This window comes from Terrapene carolina, unplaced genomic scaffold (assembly GCF_002925995.2).
Source record: "Terrapene carolina triunguis isolate 2854851 unplaced genomic scaffold, T_m_triunguis-2.0 Scaffold69, whole genome shotgun sequence".
Taxonomy (NCBI): Eukaryota; Metazoa; Chordata; order Testudines; family Emydidae; genus Terrapene; species Terrapene triunguis.
Window position 1 is genome coordinate 49,427,095 of NW_020664420.1, and position 22,565 is coordinate 49,449,659.

Sequence of the window (22,565 nt, forward strand, 5' to 3'; positions counted from 1 at the left end):
CTCCTCATCCTCCCACCCTCCATTCACAGTGAGCTTCTGCACCTCCTCTTCAGTCAAAATTATACACTTCCAAGCAACGTTAAGCAATACAACTAAAAGATCGTTGGAGTATCTATTCTACACCTGGTACAGTAGAGTTTTTGGTGGGAGAGTGGGAACATAAAATACTAGCTGAGATGAAACCGTATCTGTGCTAACAACATGGTTTATTGAAATAAATTAGTGGAGAGGAGACAGAAAGAACATGGGAAAAGAACAGATGTTTTCGTGTGTGTATATATATATATATATATATATATAAATGTATATTTCTCTCGCACTAACTTGTAGGAAGCTGTAATTATGCAAGATAAGAATGCAGAATATTGAGAATATGGGATCTTATTTATTATTAAGATTATTACATATCTCTTGGTATGATTTCAAATCCGTATACAGGAACAGCTGTCCTAATTGAATAACCTAGCTCTTACCCACAACAAATAGTCACTTTGATATTTCGTAGAGATACATTTCATATCTAAGGGAGAGGGCCTGGGTGACACGAATTTAGAAAATTTGTCCAAAGTTGCTAAGGTGGTCTGGATGAATGGGGATGTTTTATTTTTTGTGACCTACATTTCTTTTTACCCAACAATTGCTATTGCATAGCTATATTTGGTCTCTAGTATTATTTGAGTTTTACTCAGTGTTTGGATGATCTATTGTTAACCCCAGACCTGCTTACCTAATGCCCCAGTAAAGGATATACATTTTAAACAGAATGATGAATTAATTTCTTTATTGTTAGCAACTAGACTGTGTATTGCACAAAATTATTGAACAAATGTGATCCCTCCTCCTATGGAATTGTGGTATAGTAAAATATGGACTGTCTGTAATGGAAAACGTTTCCTACCAAGTATGTACACAAGAGAAGCATCAAAAGGAGGACAGATATTTGGAAATGTGGTTACTCTTTCTAGTATACTCAGAGGAGGCAGGCTCCTCAGCCAGCAAACCAGAATCATTAGCCAAGTTCTTTAAATATTAACATGATCCTGAATAAGTTACATATGATATAATACATTAATGTTTTATTGTAACTTTGCCTTAATAAAAGGTTTTAAACTTTTATTGGACCAACTTCTATTAATAGTTATCTTCTTTTAACAGAAGTCGGTCCAATAAAGGATATTCCTTGACCATCTTGTGTCTCTACTTTTTGGTGGATTTTCCAAAGAGCGCTTTCACATATATCTCTCTAGTTGCCTGTTGGCAGGCTTTTGCTCTTAAGAGTGCTTGGTTCAGCAGCTCCATATTCCTTCATGTTGAACAGAAGAAAGGGCAATTAAAATAAAAACAAACAAACAGGTGCTTCAACTGGGCAATAAATACTTTAACAGTTTGACCTAGCAAAGAGAGCGCTTATTAAGCGAATTAGTACAACTTTTGTAATTATGTTCCATAGTTGAGGCATTAAGGGCTAGATTCCATACTGAGTTTCCCAGAAAACAAATCAGAGGCACTTGTGAAAGAAGTCATGTCACCTGAAGCACCAAATGGGATTGTGTTTAGCCTGATAATGCTGTTTGTACTATATCTGTGACCTGTCTTGACTCTCTGATTTGGCTTAGCTATTTTCATACAACATCTTTAGAAACCCATCTTCCATAATTAGAGTTTACTTGGCTATGTTCACCAACCACTCTGACTTTGGCAGCAGTATTTGCATAGGACATAATTTTAGCAACTTTAGATTGCAGACACTATTCAGATGCCTTTAGCAGACAAATTGGGGTTTCTTGTGTCAAAAGACAATGTAGCAGGAATACTCAAGCATGGTTATATCCAGTACTTAAAAACAGATTTTTGGTATTCTGACCCACTCATTGCCTCCAAAACTTCTGTTGGAAAAAGCAAACAGCTTTCTTTCTTTCTTTCTTTAAGATAGAATTATTTCAGTTTAAAAAGTTGCTGCATTATTTTTTCTTTTTGCTCTGTCCTTTTTTGAGTTTTGGGAAAGTACTATCTTAATTTTTTTTTATCTTGCTGTGACATCATATTGACATACCACAGTTGTTATGTGCTGTGTTCAATCTAGTACTATATGTCAGATGATAATTGCTGATGTTTCGTCACAACGTCTCCACTTGTGTGTCATTAATGGGGAGAGCTGGATGGGAAATGGCATGAAATTTTTTTAAAAAAAAGCTGTCCTAAATCAGGACAAAAAATCAGTCTCGCATTTTTACAGAATCATAATCCAAAAATGTTTTTGGATCAAGTCAACAGGAACATTTCATTTTCAAAATTTTGAAAGATTTTGTTTGTTTTAGCCTGTTATGGATCAGGAACTGATTAATGACAGGAAACAAAGGGTAGAAATAAATGGTCAGTTTTCACAGTGGAGAGAGGTAAATAGTGGGGTCCCCCAAGGATTAGTATAGGGACCAGTGCCATTTAACATATTCATAAATGATCTGGAAAAAGGGGTAAACAGTGAGGTGGCAAAGCTTGCAGATGATACAAAATTATTCAAGATAGTTAAGTCCAAAGCTGAATGTGAAGAGTTATAAGGGGATCTAAAAACTGGATATCTGGGCAAGATGAAATTCAATGTTGATAAATGCAAAGTAATGCACGTTGGAATACGTAATCTCAACTAAATTAGCTATTGCCACTCAAGAAAGATATTGGAGTAATTGTGGCTAGTTCTCTGCTTAATGTGCAGCAGTCAAAACCATTTGGAAAGGGATAGATAGTAAGAAACAAAATATCATCATGCCACTATATAAATGCGTGGTACACCGACACCTTGAATACTGCCTACAGTTGTGGTTGCCCCATCTCAAAAAAGATATATTAGAATTGGCAAAAGTACAGAGAAGGACAACAAAACTGAATAAGGGTATGGAACAGCTTCCATATGATACTGTTCAGTTTAGAAAAGAGATGACTAAGGGAGGATATGACAGAGGTCTTTAAAATCATGAATGGTGTGGAGAAAGTGAATAAGGAAGTGTTTATTTACCCCTTCCCATAACGTAAGAAGCAGGGGTCAGCCAATGAAAGTAATGTTTCAAGCAACCATCAGGAAGCACTACTTCACACAACACAGTCAACCTGCGGAACTCATTGCCAGAGGATGTTGTGAAGGCCAAAAATATAACTGGTTTCAAAAAAGCATTAGATAAGTTCATGGAGGATAGGTCCATCAATGGCTATTCGCCAAGATGGTCATGAATGCAGCCGCATGCTCTGGGTGTTCCTAAACCTCTGACTGCTGGATGATGGGGTAGCTCACTCGATACATTGCCCTCTTTTCTTCATTCTCTCTGAAGCATCTGTCACCAGCCACTGTCAGAAGAGAAGATTTGGGCTAGATAGACCATTGATCTGATCCAGTATGACCACTCTTGTGTTCGTATGCTCTTGTGACCTTTTATTATAATTGTTTTAAATATAAATTAACTAAAATTTTGAAACATAGTCATTTTGATCCACAAAATGCAACTTTGGTTGGAAAGTGTCAAAATGGGATGTTTCCACAATTCTGGGGGGGGAAATCTTTTTTTTTTTTTTTTTTAATCGGGAGATTTGTTGAAACTGTTCCTCTTCTGAAGATGGTTTCAGTTTATAGAAATCTGCATTTTCTATTGAAAAATGTTTCAGAAAATTCCTGACCAGCTCTTCTTTAAGCTTTTCCTCTGGATAAAGATCAGAGGCAGGTCTTATGCTAACAAAGATCTCAGAAGTTAAGACCCATATATTCCTCTTCCTAGCAGAAGGTCTGCGGCCAATGGACAGTACCTGTGAGTTAGATCAACTTCTCTCACATTTTTGTTGTCTTCTAATGTATTTAAGCATTTTGGGGAGGGAGATGAGGTTGTGAACTGCATTTGTTTTCTTCTCTTTTTCATTTTTTTTGGTCTTTCCCCATGTAACTGGAATGAGCTTCAGAACAGGCAAGTTAATACATATAGGGAAAAATAACAAGAAACACATATACACAGTGGGAGGGTGAAAGGTGGGAAGCAATAATGGGGGAAAGATAGATCTTACAGAAGATAGTGGATGGCAAATTAGAAGGTTTGCAGGACCATATGGCAGTGTAAGAAGTCCAGTGCTGTCAATGTAGAGACATAACTTTGTGGAGTAGGGAGTTAATAGTCTGTGTTCAAAGTTTTGTGGTGCCTGGAATATTGTATTCAGTTTTTGGCACCACTTCAGAAGAACTTTGAAGTTAAGGGAATACAAAGAAGAGCCAGAAAAATGATGGGCCAGCCGAAGGCATTTTGCTGCTTGATACTAACTTCTATATGTGGTTGTTTCCTCCCCTGTACACATGCTACCATTCTGTTAACCTCACTATCTAATTTGAGTCATTTTTAAAATGTGAAAATCCAGGAATTTTCTAAAATGTATTTAACAAGTATCTAGCTCCTTTCCCTATTCACTCCCTCAACCCATAATGGGGTCTCCAGCTGCCCCCCCCCTTCCGCTGTGTTGGGGGCTCTGTGTGGGTGGGAGTCATCAGCTGTAAAGCTGCCAGTCAGGGTGTGGCGTAAGCATTAGAAGAAAGGCCTGCTCTGCAGGGGCAGCTGCTCAACCATTTAGCTACTGCTTAGGCAGGAAGGAGGGGCCAGCTGGAGAGCAGCCATTCAGAAGGAAAAAGTGGCTTTCCAGAGCACTGGGAAAGAGGGAGGGAGCTGATGAGTAGAAGCCAGCTGAATTTCTCAGCTGTTGAGCAGCTGAAAGGATATTGACACCCACTCAGTTGTGCTGCCATAAGCAGACACATGGTCTGCCTATAGGGTAGGACTGGCCCTGGTTGTGGGGGAATAGAGTTATGAGGAAAGATTTTTAAAAGCTATATATGTATACCTTAGCTAAGTGAGAAATAAGGATGTAACATAAGCTACAAATATTTAAATGGTATACATATCATTGGAAGTTTATTAGGTAACCTAGACCTTTGATTTTTGCTGACTAATGAACCTATATGATGGGATCTCATTTTAAGAAACAAATGAATGTTTGAGCAGCTATTGTGTAAAAAGTTAATGCTAAAATTTTCCTTGTATTTATATTGAACATTTATCAGAACATTGGTATTTTTAACCTTGAAACATTAATCAACAGAGGAATTTGGGAGAACAGCTAGTAAAGCTTGCATCATGCCAACTGGATAGAAAAAAGCTGTAAGTGGCTAACATATCTCAGACTATGTATCTGAGTGCAAGCTTTGAGAGACAAGGGTGAAGTGTCTTAGTTGCTTGTGTTGTGGTCACATATGTTTAGGAAAGATTTTGATTAATGGTAAAAGGACTTTATATTTTTACATAACAGTATCCTCTATAATCCAGTTTCAGATGTAACTCTCTAAAATGAAATTGGCACCATTTAAGTATATGCATTCATATTTTGGGTATCTTGCATTCATACCCCGATATAGTATTCTAGTTATTGTGGAACAAAACTGATGATTCAGGAAAGAATATATTTTGGGACTTTGCAGTACTGTGGCAATACATCACCCTGGATGTTAAAATTAGGATTCCAGTGATCTTTCTTTGTATATATTTCAATTGAGATACATTAACTATGGCAAACTGTAGGTGGCAGTCAAATCGTTTCACCAAATTGGTGATTAAACTTGCACTGCCAACACTGTACCAGTTCATGGTTGAGAAGAATAATTCATTGTCTTGGACAGTGGTTCTCAAACTATGATCAAAAGAATTCTTCCAGGTGGCCTTCTGCTATCGTAATAATGGAGCCCCTACAAGTCTTTGAGCAGTGATGTTTCTGCATGTAGCAGATCAAGTTTATGGGAGTTAGTGCATCTCAGTTGAAAGATATATAAACCAAGACCTTTCTAATACTTGTTTTTTTGCATCCAGGCTGATGTATAATATCACTATTGCATAGTCTCTGAAACACATTATTTCTTAAATCATTAGTTTGTACTAATGAGTTTATTTTCATTTGTTTCCTTAACATTGTCCTAATGTTATTATTTCATGTAACAAATCTATATATGTACAGGATGTAAAGATGTGGGATTTATATTGCGGGGGCTGGGAGTGGAGCTAGTTTAGGAGAAGATGTACGTATTTTGATAAGTGGTTCCAAATATGAACAAGATTGGGGACCCCTGTTCTATCAGTACATTCCTCCTAATCAATAAAATACCTCTTTGAAAAGGTAAAGGAGCAACTTTTTAGGACAGAGCCACTCATATTGCAGCAGCATCGTTCACTTAGTCTTACCAATAATAGTAATTATAGTCACTTAAACCGTTGGGCTAAATTCATCCTGATATAACTCCATTGACTTCAGTGGAGGTACACCAGGAAGAGGTAGGCCCACTGTGTTAAACTCTTAAGTTAAATCTGAGCGGAAATAAGTTTCTTCTTAGATTTGTCATTTATTTGTGATTTTTCTTCTTAAATTGCTTTTTTTAAATAACCCTAGTTAGAGATGGAATTGTTCAACATTTTACTTTAAGATAAGATGAAAAATACTTGTAAGATTTCTTACAATTCACGATTTGTATGCCTTGTTGTTGTTTTTGTTGTGTTGGTCCCAGGATATTAGAGAGACAAGGTGGGTGAGGTAATATCTTTTATTGGACTAACTTCTGTTGGTGAGACAAGTTTTTGAGCTCACACAGAGCTCTTCTTTAGGTCTGTGTAAGCTTAAAAGCTTGTCTTTCTCACCAGCAGAACTTGGTCCAATAAAAGATATTACCTCATGCCCCTTGTCTCTAATCCATGATTTGGTAGAATTGTTTATTTATTCTTAGGGTTTGACTAGTTTTGGAGGGTGCTGGAAGAATTAGTTCGTCTAGATCTAACAGAATTCTTAATGCTGCACTGTGAATTTTAAGAACCATACAGGAGCCTAATGTGGATGACCATGGTGGCAGGGAGTCACATGGAAGCAGGGGAAGTTGTCTGAGATTCCTGAGAGGGAAAGAGGCACACTGGACAGTCTGGGAATGAGCAGGAGGGAGAGAGCCAAAAGAGGAAATGAGGGAATATGGACTGGGGAGTGGAAGGAAAGAAGTCACATAATGAGGCTGGGGTTCAATCCTGCAGAGCTGGAAAGCTTTACCATTGTCCTTTTGTGACCCTGAAGTTCTACAGGGAATCCTGCCACTAAACAATCTTTGATCTTGAAAATAAATACATCACAACTAAGGAAATTCTCCATTTCCCTTCATCCTCCTGCATCCCCCAACCGAAAACAAATTAATCTGGTTATGGTTGTAAATATCTACCAGTAAATGGTTGTAAATATGTTTAAAAAATATTGAAGATTTCTGAACACACACGTTTAGCTTGGAAACTGAAAGTTAATATTGCACTTAAAAAACGTAGATATCCCCAGTTATGCAATCCCAGCACTGCTGCCATTTTACCAGTTAAATTGAAGTGCACCTATTTTTCCATTGTTACATTCTTTAAGGCCATAGTGTTTTCATCTCTCCTGGGGTTGATTCCAAAATGTAACCTTTCTGCCAGATGGTTAACAGTAGCAAAAAGAGCTGGATTCAGTATGTCTTGAGAAACCAAACCCATTAGAGCACCCACCCAGACACTGGGGAAAACTGAACACACGCTCCGTGGATACCCTTCCCCACTTGCAAGCATTCTGAGGTTGTGTACAAACAAGGAAATCTTTATTAGGGTGAAGAGAACACAGTCATAATGTTGGGTAAACACAGCAACAGAATATATATGCAAGTAAAGAGTAAAATACCTATCCTTTTCCTTAACTTTGGCAGTAGTCTAAATCCCTTCCCACCTGTCACTTAGAATGTCACACAGACAATAATCCCTTGGTCATACCGTCTCACCCATCCACCTAACCCCATCATAGCTTGGATCAAAAAGTAGTAGTAGCCCAAGGATGTCTTTGCAGGTCTATCTTCCTGCCCAAGGGAGCTCCTTGCCTGGTCCTGTCTGTAGGCACTGTCACCTAACCCAGTTTAGTCATTCAAATTTATTAAGGAGCTGGGTAGACCGGGCCTCTCCAAAGTCACTAAGCTCTGCTGTTGTCTTCTGCACTGTCTCTCGCCATGAAATTCTTTGTGATGGCTCTTACAACAAAGTTCTCAGTCTGCATTGCCTCTTGCTATGAAGTCCCACAGGAGGGGAGCCAAGACCACTAAGGCAGACCCTGGAGCTTAGAAATGAGCTTTTGGCCACAAGGTAAGACTTGTTTACCTTCTCTGAGTCTCGCTGGGAGCTTACTGCCCTCCTAAATCTAAATTCATGTATAGTTATGGTGACTTCCCAAATGTTTCGAGAGAAATAATGGGTAGGTAGTCTATGCAAATGAAGCTCTCAAAGGCAGCACTATACTATGAGATTTAGCATAAACCTGAAGCACTTTGGGGCTATGGACCTTTAAGGACAAGACCCAAACCTAAATAACAGATAGCTTACATGTTACGGAGGGAGCTCTGTCAGTGTCAGAGACTGGGTCGTGAGGAGTCATGCCTAGTGGCTGGAGCAGGAGTCAGTAGCCAGGAACAGGAGGCCAGATGTCAGAGCCAAAGTGAGGAATTGGAGCTGAGCTGAGAGTCAGAGCCTAGTTACCTGGAGAGAGGCAAGATTGGCTCTGAGGCAGGGCTGGGCCCAAGTCTGGAACAAGGCAGGAACAGAACTGGAACAAGGCAGGAGCAATCACACCCCATGGGCAAATTTTGAGCAGCCACCAAACTGTTGCTGTGCCTAAGAGCTGGTCTGCTGATTCTTCCCACTAGTCAGATGCTGTAGCCAACTACATGCCAGCTGTACCTTTTAGAAAGCTCGGAGACTGGCTCTGCTGCAGGCCTTTATTCCTGGTAGTCGGGTCTAGGCCAGGAAAAAATGGTGCTGTGGAAATATCTCTGTTACCTCTACCTTACTCCATGCAAGAAAGGGGAATCCATGCACTTAACTCTGGCTGAGTGATCTGGCTGAGAATGAAGAAAAATGTGTCAGATATTCTAACTAAACTATCCTTTACAATATACTTTTTTTTCATCAACTAATATGTTATTTGTATATCGGCTAACTTTATTTATTTATTTATATTCCTGATGACTTGCCATCCTTGTAATGCCTACGTATTACTACTTTTGCCACTGTTAGGAATGATACTACTCACCCTTACCTTGTTTGGTCCCTATTTCAGTTATGAAACATAATGTAACATCAGTGCAGAACCTGTTGGTATCTCCTGCTTGTATCCTACTGATTGCCAAAACTTTTGGAGGTACGAACAATGCCATAACATATGTTTATGATGTACTCCCACATCTCTAGCTTTTTCACAATACCCTGTGCTCATTGCAAACAGCTTTGATGGTGTCAAGGATAGTCTGTTTATCACTGCAAAGCACAACTGCTTGAGATTTCTTGCCTTGCAGCTCATTTCTGTTATAAACGTTTGGGGGCCACATATGGAAGGACATAGCGGCATTCCCAAGTTGTCTGACTTTGCCTCACTGTAAAGCACAGAGTGCTGCTGTCTCTAACCACTTGTTGGGTACGTCTCTGGTGTTGACATACCTGAGCTAGCTTTTATTTAGCTAGCTTTGGAACAGGAGTGGGTTAGCCAACGCAACACAGGTTTCTGAGCATGCTGTACAGCCTGCCTCTGGGTAATTAATTACTTGAGCACATGCTGAAGCCCATGCAGCTTCACTACTCCAGTACCTGAGCTAGCTAGATGAAAGCTAGCTTGTGTATGTCTACATGTGCTGCAATCACACCCCATTATTTCAGCGTAGACACACCCTCAGACACTGCCAGTAGCATCACACCCACATTGCTCACCTTTCTCTCCTATTCACAGGAGCCTACCTCCCCTCTTCTCCCTCCATTCTGTGCTAGCCACTGCAGCCCTGCCTTGTGCCATCCCCCTCTTTGTGTGAGCTTCCATTACTGCCTCCATTTGGCAAATTTCCCATTCCCCATTTGTCCACTGAAGACTTTCCTCGACCTCCTCCCCAGTGCCTTGGCGGAAATAAATGAAGACCCTCTCCCACTATCCCCACCCTGATTACTCTTCTCTCACCTATAAATTCTATGCCTGGCAACACCTACACCATCCATCTGACTTCATGGAATTTGATAACGGGTACAACTGAGGGCAGAATTGAATGCTGCATGTTTGATGTAGCAGATGCTGTTCTAAACGAGAGGTACAATTTGCAGCCGGAAGTGGTGGAGACACTAAATAAAGACCAAACTACTCATTACTGTAATTAAGTTTGTGCAGATAACTTTGTGACCACAGCAGTTCTATCTGCAGGTAGCAGTCGAGTTTTACTTTTTTGGTGGTTGTAATTTTGTGTTTTGTTTGTTTTTGTTTTTTGCTTGATCTTGCAAAAGAGATATTAATCAAAACTTCCATTTTAAAATCATTAAAAAATTTATTTCATTTTGTAAATAAGAAATAATGCAAACAAGTCACATAATGCACAGGCCATGAGAAAGATTGATTTTTTTGTCTGATTTCATATGAGCACATAACATATCTGCTTTATCTCCCCAGAGGAAATCAAACAAAAATTGCATGAAAAATATTTAAATGAATATAAACATGAACATTCCAGAGACCAATACAAATACTAGATGCTACACACACCCTTAAGAATGACTATATCAGACTATGAGTTTTGAAACAACAGGTAATGAATGGTTAAAGAATTTTTGCAGTATAATCAGTGATTCATGTCCATGAGGCCATGGCCAAAGCTACTAAATAGGGGGGAGAGGTTGGGGAGGCATACTACAGCTTGAGTAGTCTTCAGCATTGGGTGGAGACTACTGCAGTCCATGGATTGTACAATGGAATAGCTGCACTGGTTTTCTGCTAGGTTTGGGCAGGAAAGAGGACTTCATCCCTTCAGCCCTACATAGGTACCCTTCACCAAGCACATTTATTCAGGCTTTGTGGAACCCAGGTATGGCCCAATAGCTTTTTTTCTTTCAGTACATACACACATACAATATATATAGATTCTGTACATTAGGGTATTCTTTATAAGCAGAAAGAAAACAAAATTCTTGTTATAATTCTTGTCATCTCTATAAGCAGATCTAGAGTCAGAGTCTTTGCTGTGCCATTTGGTGTAGCTGAGGTAATATGGGTGGGGAAGGGAAGGTGGACATTGTTCAACTCCCCTGATCCTAGACTGGTTGGGGGCTAAAACAGCATCCAGCATAAGGGCTGCTGTAGATTATTTTGGCTCTAACAGTTCCATGTAGGTCACTGTTCTGCTCAAGGATCTTGCAGAGGGCCAGGAGTTCTATCCTACCCCTGCATGCCACTGCCCACCCCTATGTGCCTACCCAGGCAAGCTTCCTTCTGTGCTACTTATACTCTGTTGTGATACTGGTCAGGGTTTGGAGCCAGGAAAGCGACTGATGGAGCAGTTACTAGGAGAAGATCTATCAATACACATATCCCAGGTCCCTAACACTCTGTGCAAGCATCTTAGAGGGACAGTAGCTGCTGTTTCGGTGTACAGGCTGATGTGGTGGCTGCAGGGTAGTTGAATTGCAGCCCCACTAAGCTTGGATTGGAAGGGGAAAGTTTCACTCCACATACTTCATCTATACCAAATCTGCTGACTCTAAGTCAGACAAAAAAAAATAGAATCATAGAAGATTAGAGTTGGGAGAGACCTCAAGAGGTAATCTAGTCCAACCCCCTGCTCAAAGCAGGACCAGCACCAACTAAATCGTCCCAGCCAGGGCTTTGTCAAGCCAGGCCTTAAAAACCTCTAAGGATGGAGATTCCATCAACTCTCTAGGTAGCCCATTCCAGTGTTTCACCACCCTCCTAGTGAAATAGCTTTTCCTAATATCCAACCTAGACCTCCCGCACTGCAACTTGAGACCATTTCTCCTTGTTCTGTCATCTGCCACCACTGAGAACAGCCTAGCTTCATCCTCTTTGGAACCGCCTTCAGGTCGTTGAAGGCTGCTATCAAATCCTCCCCTCACTCTTCTCTTCTGCAGGCTAAATAAGCCCAGTTCCCTCAGCCTCTCCTCATAAGTCATGTGCCCCAGCTCCCTAATCATTTTCATTGCCCTCCACTGGACTCTCTCCAATTTGTCCACATCCTTTCTGTAGTGGGGGACCCAAAACTGGATGCAGTACTCCAAATGTGGCCTCACCAGTGCCAAATAGAGGAGAATAATCACTTCCCTCGATCAGCTGGCAATGCTCCTACTAATGCAGCCCAATATGCTGTTAGCCTTCTTGTTGACTCATATCCAGCTTCTCATCCACTGTAATCCCCAGGTCCTTTTCTGCAGAACTGCCACTTAGCCAGTCAGTCCCCAGCCTGAAGCAGTGCATAGGATTCTTCCGTCCTAAGTGCAGGACTCTGCACTTGTCTTTGTTGAACCTCATCAGATTTCTTTTAGCCCAATTCTCCAATTTGTCTAGGTCACTCTGGACCCTATCCCTACTCTCCAGCATATATACCTCATCCGTCAGTTTTGTGTCATCTGCAAACTTGCCAAGGGTGCAATCCATTCCATCATCCAGATCATTAATGAAGATGTTGAACAAAACTGGCCCCAGGACAGACCTCTGGGGCACTCCGCTTGATACCGGCTGCCAACTAGACATCGAGCCATTGATCATTACCCGTTGAGCCTGACAATCTAGCCAGCTTTCTATCCACCTTATAGTCCATTCATCCAATCCATACTTTTTTAACTTGCTGGCAAGAATACTGTGGAAGACCGTAACAAAAGCTTTGCTAAAGTCAAGATATATCACATCCACCGCTTTCCCCATATCCACAGAGCCAGTTATCTCATCATAGAAGGCAATCAGGTTGGTCAGGCATGACTTGCCCTTGGTGAATCCATGTTGACTGTTCCTGATCACACACCAGCTTCTAAGTAGTATTAGCTTAATTATCAAATTTTCAGATTGCATGTATTCTATTAGGTTCTATCTGTCGTTTAAAAGATATTTAACATTTAACATGTATCTTAGGTCTGATCCTGTGAGATACTGAACATCTCTGAACTGCTCAGTGCCCTAAACTCCTATTTAATTGCAGATGATCACAGTGATTGCAATTATTGCAGGAATGTGTCGTTTCTTAGCAAATGTTTTATTAACATTCTGTAGTGGTCTCTAATTAAATTGATTTACATTAGGACTAAGCCTTGGATCTTGCAGTGTTTTATGCCCATATTTAATTTTAAGTACATGATAATCCCATTCATTGGTACTACTCACGTGTTTAAAGTTAACCATGAATGCAAAACATTGCAGAATTAGGGTCTAAATTTATTAAAAATGATTAAAATTAGACTTTACTATTAAAATTACATTACCTATATGAAGCATTTATGTGCTTTTTAAAGATCGTAAGCGTAAAATAAAGATAGAAAAGGCGGAAACATGTTTAATAAATAATCATCATATTATATAAATTGCCTAAGACATTATATAATTGCTTTTGGGTAAAAAAAAATGCTTATTTTTATTTGGTTATTAACAATGAAACAATAACTTTAACCAGATAGATTAGTAAGACTAAGGCCATCTTTGCATTGTAGGAAGTCTTTGCATTGAGCAGGGGGTTCGACTAGATGACCGCCTGAGGTCCCTTCCAACCCTGATATTCTATGATTCTATGATTCTAAGTCATTGTATATATTTTTTTAAAATTTAGATTCATTATCCAAATGTTGATTTATTTTTCAGTTTTTCAATATAATTTTATTTTTATTTCTTTCCATTTGAGATACCTTTTCAATATTCAGGAGGCTTATATGCATCTGAAATACAGGGAAAATCTGTACTACTGCAAAAAGAACAGGAGTACTTGTGGCACCTTAGAGACTAACAAATTTATTTCAGCATAAGCTTTCGTGGGCTACAGCTCACTTCTTCAGATGCATAGAGTGAAACACACAGACAGAAGATATTTATACATACAGAGAACATGAAAAGGTGGAAGTACGCATACCAATTGTAAGAGGCCAATCAATTGAGATGAGCTATCAGTAGCAGCAGAAGAAAAAACTTTGAAGTGATAATCGAGATGACCCATAGAAGGTGTGAGGAGAACTTAACATGGGGGGAAAAAAATTCAATTAGTGTAATGACCCAACCATTCCCAGTCTCTGTTTAGACCTAAGTTAATTGTGTCTAATTTGCATATTAATTCGAGTTCAGAAGTCTCTCTTTGGAGTCTGTTTTTGAAGGGTTTTTTTGCAAAACTGACACCTTCAAGTCTGTCACTGAGTGATTAGAGAGATTGAAGTGTTCTCCCACTGGTTTTTGAATGTTGTGATTCCTGATGTCAGATTTGTGTCCATTTATTCTTTTGCGTAGAGACTGTCCAGTTTGGCCAATGTACATGGCAGAGGGGCATTGCTGGCACATGATGGCACTCCACCTCTAGATTGAGGGGTGACCTCTGGTAAGCTTTAGTAGGAACTTTCATGGTTTTTATATGTTTTCTCCGTAATGCTTTTGCCTTAAGACTATAGAAAGAGCTGTGTGGTAACTTGTCATTGCTGGCAATGCACTGTTCGTAGGACTTGGAGAGAAAGCAACGCACAGGCACTGGCCATTAGGCAGACTGGCTTGCTGGGGATATCACAGTGTAAGGCAGGGAGCTGAGCAGCCATGAAACCACCTGGTCAGAAGTGGGTGGGACAGGGGTCTCTACAGCTTGAGATCTGAGACCTGATTGGTTTCTCCTGGAGTGGACCATGGGGGTGGGGCAGGGGAATACAGGTGTAGTTCCCCCGGAACTGTGATGCAGACTCTGACAGGGTTCCCGGGGTGTGGGACCACTGAGTCCTCCAAACCCACCAGCCTGGGCTATCTCTCACACTATGATGCTAATGTCCAGTTACAAGCCTCTGACAGGCACTGTACTTACACAGCCATGGCAGGGACACATCCAACTGAGGTACTTGAATGATTTCCCAGCCACTCATGAACCATCAATAGAGAGGCTTCATCCAGTTCCCCAGAAATATTGCTTGCACTGCTCAAGGCTCCTTTGGGCAATGTAAGCTCATTAATAAGTTCACCACATCTTCATAGGAAAGTGGACAAGCACCAGCCTTTGTAATCTGAGTTGAGATTCCCCAAGCACTTCAACCAAAACCACACTGTTTTAGGTAAAGTATAAAACAAATGTACTAACTACAGAAAGATAGATTTTAAGTGATTCTAAGTAGCAGGCATGGAGATCAAAATTGATTATCTAAGAAATAAAAATAAATTTGCAGTTTAAATTCTAACTTAAATAGACTAAGCAAGATTTGAATCAAACAGTCTTTTACCTGAACAAATGGTACAGGCAGCTTACAGTTCCCCAGTATACAGGCTGGACTCCCTTCTAGCCTGGGACCAATCTCCCTAGTTCCAAATCTTTGTCTTCCAGATGATCTTCCAGGTGTTGAGATTGAGGGGAGGGGAAAGAGAAGCCAAATGTTGATATCACTGACTCTCTTCCAGCTGCTAGAAAGATCCCTGCTGTAATGTGGGTTAGTCCTGGGAGAGTGGATTCTTTTTCATGAGACATTAATGCTTGTCTGGCCAGTGATGGGTGCTTCTTTGTCCCTACTGAAAGGCCAGCTGTGGACGTTTCCCAACCTCACAACATATTTCAGTAACGTACATAGCAATACTGCCTACCGTCACATACATTGATAGCACATATAATCCAACAGGATATAAATGTTCAGCAGATCAAGACTTTTAAAATGGTACCTCACAGGCATACACTGTATAAAACACAACACCCGCACGACAGTGCCAGGGTACTAGCCCACAGCACAGTGTCAAACAGACGAAAGAATGTTTTATCAGAATTTTTTCAACCACTGTAGTTCTTGGGATCCTATGTTCTACAGTAATATAAATTATAAATAACTTCTCTGGGGAGAGTATTCCAAAGTCTAAGGCCAATTTTTCCCTCATTTATATATCATGCAACTCTACTGACTTTGGTGGAGCCAGAGGGGTGTAACTGAAGGCAGAATTTGGATGTAATTATTAATATTCATTAATTATCACTGACATACCAAGCAAGTCCATTGCTATATGTTTGCATGTCCATATTCAGCTGCAGTCTAAAAACTGAGAGTCTGAATCCCCTCTTACACCAGTGCAAATCACGAGTAACTCCACTGAAGTCCAGTTAGTGGAAGTGAGAAGAGAATCAGGCCCAGTGTTCTCATCTAAAGTGATAGTGGGAAAGTGCAGGGGAGGGGAGCGGCTCAGGGGAAGGAGAAGCAGTATTAGTACCTAAATCAAATACCTATTCTCTGAGTGTCACAGTGGATCAGTCTGCACAGCATACCACATGTCAGCTGATCTATTTAGCTTGGTTTGGAGAGTGGGGGGGGATTTATTAGAAACTGCCCAATATAATTGAGAAACTTGTTTTTTCTTACTGCTTTAATTATTTTCCTTCACTACAAAATTTTCCACAGACTTTCATTAAGTTCCCTTGAGGCTCAGAAGCTTAGAAAGTATGGGTATTAAAATAATAATAATATGAAATGATAGAGATCTTGCCCAGTAGACACATTTTCCAATGTTCTCAGAGCTTTTAAAATCCAGCTGCAGTCTCTGACCCACACACACAGCTGTAAGTAAAAGGGCATTCTAGCATTTTCAGAATTAAGTTTTTCATTATCAGATCATTCACCTTTGGAAGCTGAGACCCAAAGAACACTCTTCGGCAGTTCAGCATAGCTGCCTGAAAGAAATGGATCATTCTTTTCTTCAGCCTTTCACAATGGAGAGTACCAATACAAAGCTTCACTACAAGAGCATATAAAGCTTCAGAAACCATTTCATTATGTCTGGAGACACTGAGCTGCCCAGTCATGCTGGCATTGGGGCTGATTTCACTCTGCAGACTCCTGTAAATAGCTCCATTTCTCAATGAGAAAATGTAGAAATTATTTTTTTAAATGGCAATAGTAAAGTTAGCTTCAACATGATATAAATACTTCCAAGAACACTGAAAACATTTAACTATACCTTAATGCTAAGGGGTATTTTAGTGCATGATCTGCCCAATTAAAATTCCAATTCTTTTAAACATTTTTTTAAAACAAAGAAATGATGGATGTCTATTTTTTTGACATTTTATCCTCAGATGGTGGTTGACGCAGGTTTGCTTCATCAGATTCTGAAACAATTATTATTACTTTATTTATATGGTGTTTGCCATGTGCTAAGCACTTCAGAGACAAATCTGAAGGCAAGGTGGCTCCCCCAAAACAGTTTAAATGCCAGGGATCTGTTGTGCCTTGAAGGTGCGAAGTTGTACTACCCTAGCCGGAGCTGTGGGAAATATGTGTCTGCCAGAGACAAATGACTTGGGTAGCTCCATTAGAGCATCGTGCTATATCACACTAGCACGTGTGCTCCCTTTTAAGTCGGGTGAGTGCTGTTGACTGGTGTGGAGCAGGACAGGGATATTCCATGCTTCTACCCTGAACCTCTTCCCTTGGGAGTCAGCACTAACCAAGAACACTCCTTGTACCAATGGGAGTGCAAAGATTTCTTTTTATCTGGATCCCTCCACCCTCTCCCCTACTTTGCTTTCCTAGGGCTCAAGGCACAATTTGGTCATAAATTAACTGTAAGTTAGTTGTAGCAATAGGCCTAGTTTATCTAAATTCTTCATATTTCCAAGATGAGAACACTGATTCTACCTTTTGTTTATATAGAATCTGTTCTAGTTTGTCTTCTGTGTATGGAACCTTTACAGGGTGAGGAATCACCCTTGGAACTGCCATTTTGGGGATATCAGATTCAGTCAGCTCCAGAGGAGCAGTGTGGTGACTTGCACTGCGTTGTGTCTTCTGGAGACTTTACTTTTGCCTTTTCCATTTTTGTTGTTGTAATGGAAAGGTCATTCTGACTGGGTGCATGTGTTTTCCCCTTGTCAATAGAAGCAATTATATAGGAAGATTTACTATATGCAGATTTTCAGTCCTGATCATGGCTTTCTTAACTAATAGCAAATACAGCATATGCACTAGAGAGAGGCTGAGGCATTGGACAAAACCTTAGTTGTCATAATTTGTTTTTTCTAAAGACAAAACCATTTGCTGGTTTTGGTTTCATGAAAAACAGTGAGGGGCCCCAATCTTGCTAAGAAGATTATAGGAAGAAGGCTAAAAAAGAAAAATGTAAGATCACTTGCAATTTATATCACTGTGCTCCATGCAGTTTCTGTTATTTCATTCACAATGAGACTATGTAAAGGTAAAAGCCAGCGCCAAGTTTGCACATGATATTCCTTTGACATGATGTAAGAGGATGCACCCTAATGTCTTCGGTTTATAAGTAGTAGTCAGTTTTGATATTTGCCTATAAATTTTGCATTTGTCTAGCTGTGCTTTCTTTACTATTCCAATTTATTTATCCATAGTATTCAATTTCACCTCTGCTTTTAGCATTGCATTTGTTTAATTGCCTCGTGGGCAGATGGCATGTGTGTGTGCATTCACTGCACGCAATCCATGGCTGTGAGAGACTGTGTACAGGCTCTTGAGACCAGAGTGACTGAACTGGATGAGCTAAGGGAGACAGAGAGGTATATAGATGTGACTTTCCAGGACACAGTCGAGTGGTCCCTCCTCCAGTCTGATAGCCTTAGTGCAGTTGAGCAGGATGAAAGGCTGAGGGAAGCAGAACATCAGGATGGAGTGGAAGGAAACAATCTCCTAGTTGGGACCCTCCTTCCAGATGATGTCATTGTATCCTCTCCCACTGAGAATACGCCTCTAGAAATGGGAGCCCCATTATTAGGAAGAGACAGGTAATAGAAATGGGGATTTGATTATTAGAAACATAGATAGTTGGATTTGTGATGACCAGGAGAACCACATGGTAAATTGCCTATGAAGGACTCTTGAGACATCTAGGTAGACTTATGTGAAGTGCTGAGGAGGAGCCAGTAGTCATGGTACATGTAGATACCAGTGACATAGGGAAAGGTAAGAGAGAGGTCTTGGAGGCCAAATTTAGCTGATAGGAAAGAGATTAAAGTCCATGGTAGCATTCTCTGAAATACTTCCAGTTCGACAGGCAGAACTGCAGGGTCTAAATGCATGGATGAGACAATGGTGTTCAGTGGAGAGATTTAGGTCTATTAGGAACTGAGCAACCTTTTGGGAAAGGAGGCTCATATAGAGGAAGGATGGGGTCCATCTATACCAAAATGGAACCATACTTCTGGCATGTAAAATTAAAAAGGTCATAAAGGAGTTTTTAATCTAAGGATGAGGGGAAAGCTGACAGGTGTGGAGGAGCACACATTTTGGACAGAGACATGACTTAGGGGAGGATTTAGTAAAAGGGATACTCTATATCCTACTAAACAGGAAAGGATAGAAGTTGATAAAGATACGAACTGAAGAGAAACAGTCAAATGAAAAAGAGTCCCATTCAATTACATCACATGAAGGCAGACACCTAAATATTGACAAATTTTATAAGTGTTTGTATACAAATGAAGAAGTCTAAATACAAATATGGGTGAATTTGAGTCCCTGTTATTAAATGAGGATATTGATGCAATAGCCATCACAGAAACTTAGTGGAACCATGATAATCAATGAGACACAGTAATATCAAAGTATGTCATGCTGGTGGCGGAATGGTACATATGTGAAAGAAAGCAAAGTCAAACATAGAAAACATCTTAAATAAATTAAACAGTACCATACAATCTTTATGGATAGAAATTCCTTGCTTCAATAGTAAGAGTGTAGCAGTTGGATACTACTGACCATCCAACTAGGATAATGATGTGATTATGTAATGCCCAGGGAGATTAGAGAGGCTACAAGAACAGAAAACTCAACAACAATGGGGGATTTCAACTATCCCCGTATTGACTGGGTAAATGTCACCTCAGGATGGGATTCAGAGAGAAAATTTCTAGACATCATTAATGACTGCTTCTTTGAGCAGCTAGTCCTGGAACCCACAAGGGAAGAGGCAATTCTTGATTTAGTCCTAAGTGGGGCACAAGATCTGATCCAAAAGGTGAATATAGCTGAACTGCTTGGTGAATGTAATTACATTTAACATCCCGGGGGGACCCAAAGAAATCCACCATAGTAGAATTTAACTTGATTAAAAGAGGAACTACACAAAAATGAATTGGCTGGAAATTGAAAGGAGCAGTCACAAGAGTGAAATGCCTTCAAGCTGTATGGAAACTTTTAAAAAATACCATAATAGAGGTTCAAACTATATGTATATCCCAAATGAAAAAACAAAACAAGAGGACCAAAAAAACCTGCCATCATGGCTAAACAGAATAAAAGAGGTGATTACAGACAAAAAGACATCCTTTAAAAAGTGGAAGTCAAATCCTACTGAGGAAAATAGAAAGGAGCATAAACTCTGGAAAGTCAACTGTAAAAGTATAATTAGGCAGGCCAAAAAAGAATTTGAAGAGCAACTAGCAAAAGACACAAAAACTAAGAACAATTTTTTGGTAAGTACATCAGAAGTAGGAAGCCTGCCAAACTACCAGTAGGGTCACTGGATAATCAAGTTGCTAAAGGAGCATTCAAGGAAGACAAGGCCATTGCAGAGAAGCTAAATTAATTCTTTGCATCGGTTTTCACTGCAGAGGGTGTGAGGGAGATTCCCACATCTGAGCCATTCTTTTTAGATGCCAAATCTGAGGAACTGTCCCAGACTGAGGTATCAAAATGATAAACAGTAATAAGGAACAAGCCCAGATGGCATTCATCCAAGAGTTCTGAAGGAATTCAAATATCAAATTGCAGAACTACTAACTCCCTCTGAAATATCTGGCACCAGCCACAGTTGGAAGGCAGGATACTGGGCTAGATAGACCATTGGTCTGACTCAGTATGGCCATTCTTATGTTCTTATTGTAACAGAAATTTATTATAATTTTCTCTGATTTGAGAGTGGAAATCTTTATTTTTATATAGAATACAGATCTACTTAACTCAATCCATTTATCATATTTAGTTCCTTTAATTTTCTTTTCAGTATTTCTAATCTTGTCTGGGCACAGGACTAGACCAGATGTGTTCTCAATTGGTGACCTAAAATTCTACTTTCCAATTGGTGTTCCTGTCTCTTTGTTACGTTATGTAGATCTCTGTCTAAGCAGTGTAGGCCAGTTTTCATCATATAAAAGAAATAACATTTGCAAAGTTAAACAATAGTCTTTTATCTGATAAGTACAACGTGATGTAGAATTTAGTACACCATGAGCTGGCATTTACTCATTGATCCAGTTGCAGATGGATCGTGATATGCACCTAGGGTCAATTTAAATGAATTTGCTAGGCCACGTTGCTGAATATAGTTTTAAATACAGTTGATCCTTTTTGGCTAAGAGATTTGCAAAGCTTTGTGGCATAGTTGTCTCACAGGCAGACAGTATTGTACAGTAAATCAAGTACCAATGATAAAATTAGAACTGTGGCATTAGTCATCTCAGACTGTCAATTGCATTCTTCTTCTCTCCCTCCACAAAAGATGGAATTCTTAAGCAAAATGTTTTCCTTATGTTAGAACACGAGTCCAGCTGTGCAATCAGTGTGTTATAGGGTGACCAGATAGCAAGTGTGAAAAATCGGGACTTTTTTTTTTTTTTTTGCAGAGGGTGGAGTGGATAGTTGCATATACCAGTAAAGCCCCTAATATTGGGACATCTGGTCACCCTAGTGTGTTAGCACACTGCTGCTTCGTTCTGTCTTTTACAACCCACCAGAATAATTTTAATGGTCACACTCTCAAATATTACCAGTCTTCTGTCATTGGATTTAGTTGTGGCATTCTGCAGTTGATATTGTAAATACCCCTCTACCCCGATATAATGCGACCCGATATAACACGAATTTGGATATAACGTGGTAAAGCAGTGCTCGGGGGGGGGGCGGGGCTGCGCACTCTGATGGATCAAAGCAAGTTCGATATAACGTGGTTTCACCTATAACACAGTAAGATTTTTTGGCTCACGAGGACAGCGTTATATCAAGGTAGAGGTGTATGTTTTTGACTTTTCCTTTTGGAATAAATGTGCAGTTACCAGCTATTTAGCTTTTATGCCCAGTATAGTATAATGTGCATAATGCAGTGTCAGGAGGATTTTGTTGCTGTGATGCATAGCAAATCTAGTTCAAAATGTAATCTCACTGCTACAAGTAATGTGCTGATTTTTAGTTGGATAGGTTGAATGATCTTTCCCTTGGATTGGTTGCATTATTAGAGTAATAGTCTAAATGGCCTGACCTGTCATCACTTGTGTGATGACAAAAACATTTCATGTCAGGTTAACCTTATATCATAGGAATGTAGTATTTGCCATACTGATCAGGTCACTGGGCCATGAACAGTGGTATCCTGCTTCCAGCAGTGGGCAAGATCTGATTCATCAGAGGCAGATGAAAATTCCCCTTATATAACCTTAGAAAAATTGAAGCTTAGGGTTGAAGGGTCATAAATTTTGCTTATGTCGATCAGTATATCTCCACTGATTGGAATCAAGCTAATGATCTGCCATT

The 22,565-nt window shown here is 39.8% G+C and overlaps 1 protein-coding gene across 1 annotated transcript in view; it reads left to right on the plus strand.

The window, feature by feature from the left end:
• The window catches only part of ADGRV1 (adhesion G protein-coupled receptor V1), a 416,737-nt gene that overhangs the window by 197,523 nt on the left and 196,649 nt on the right, over positions 1 to 22,565 (plus strand). The window lies entirely within an intron of this gene.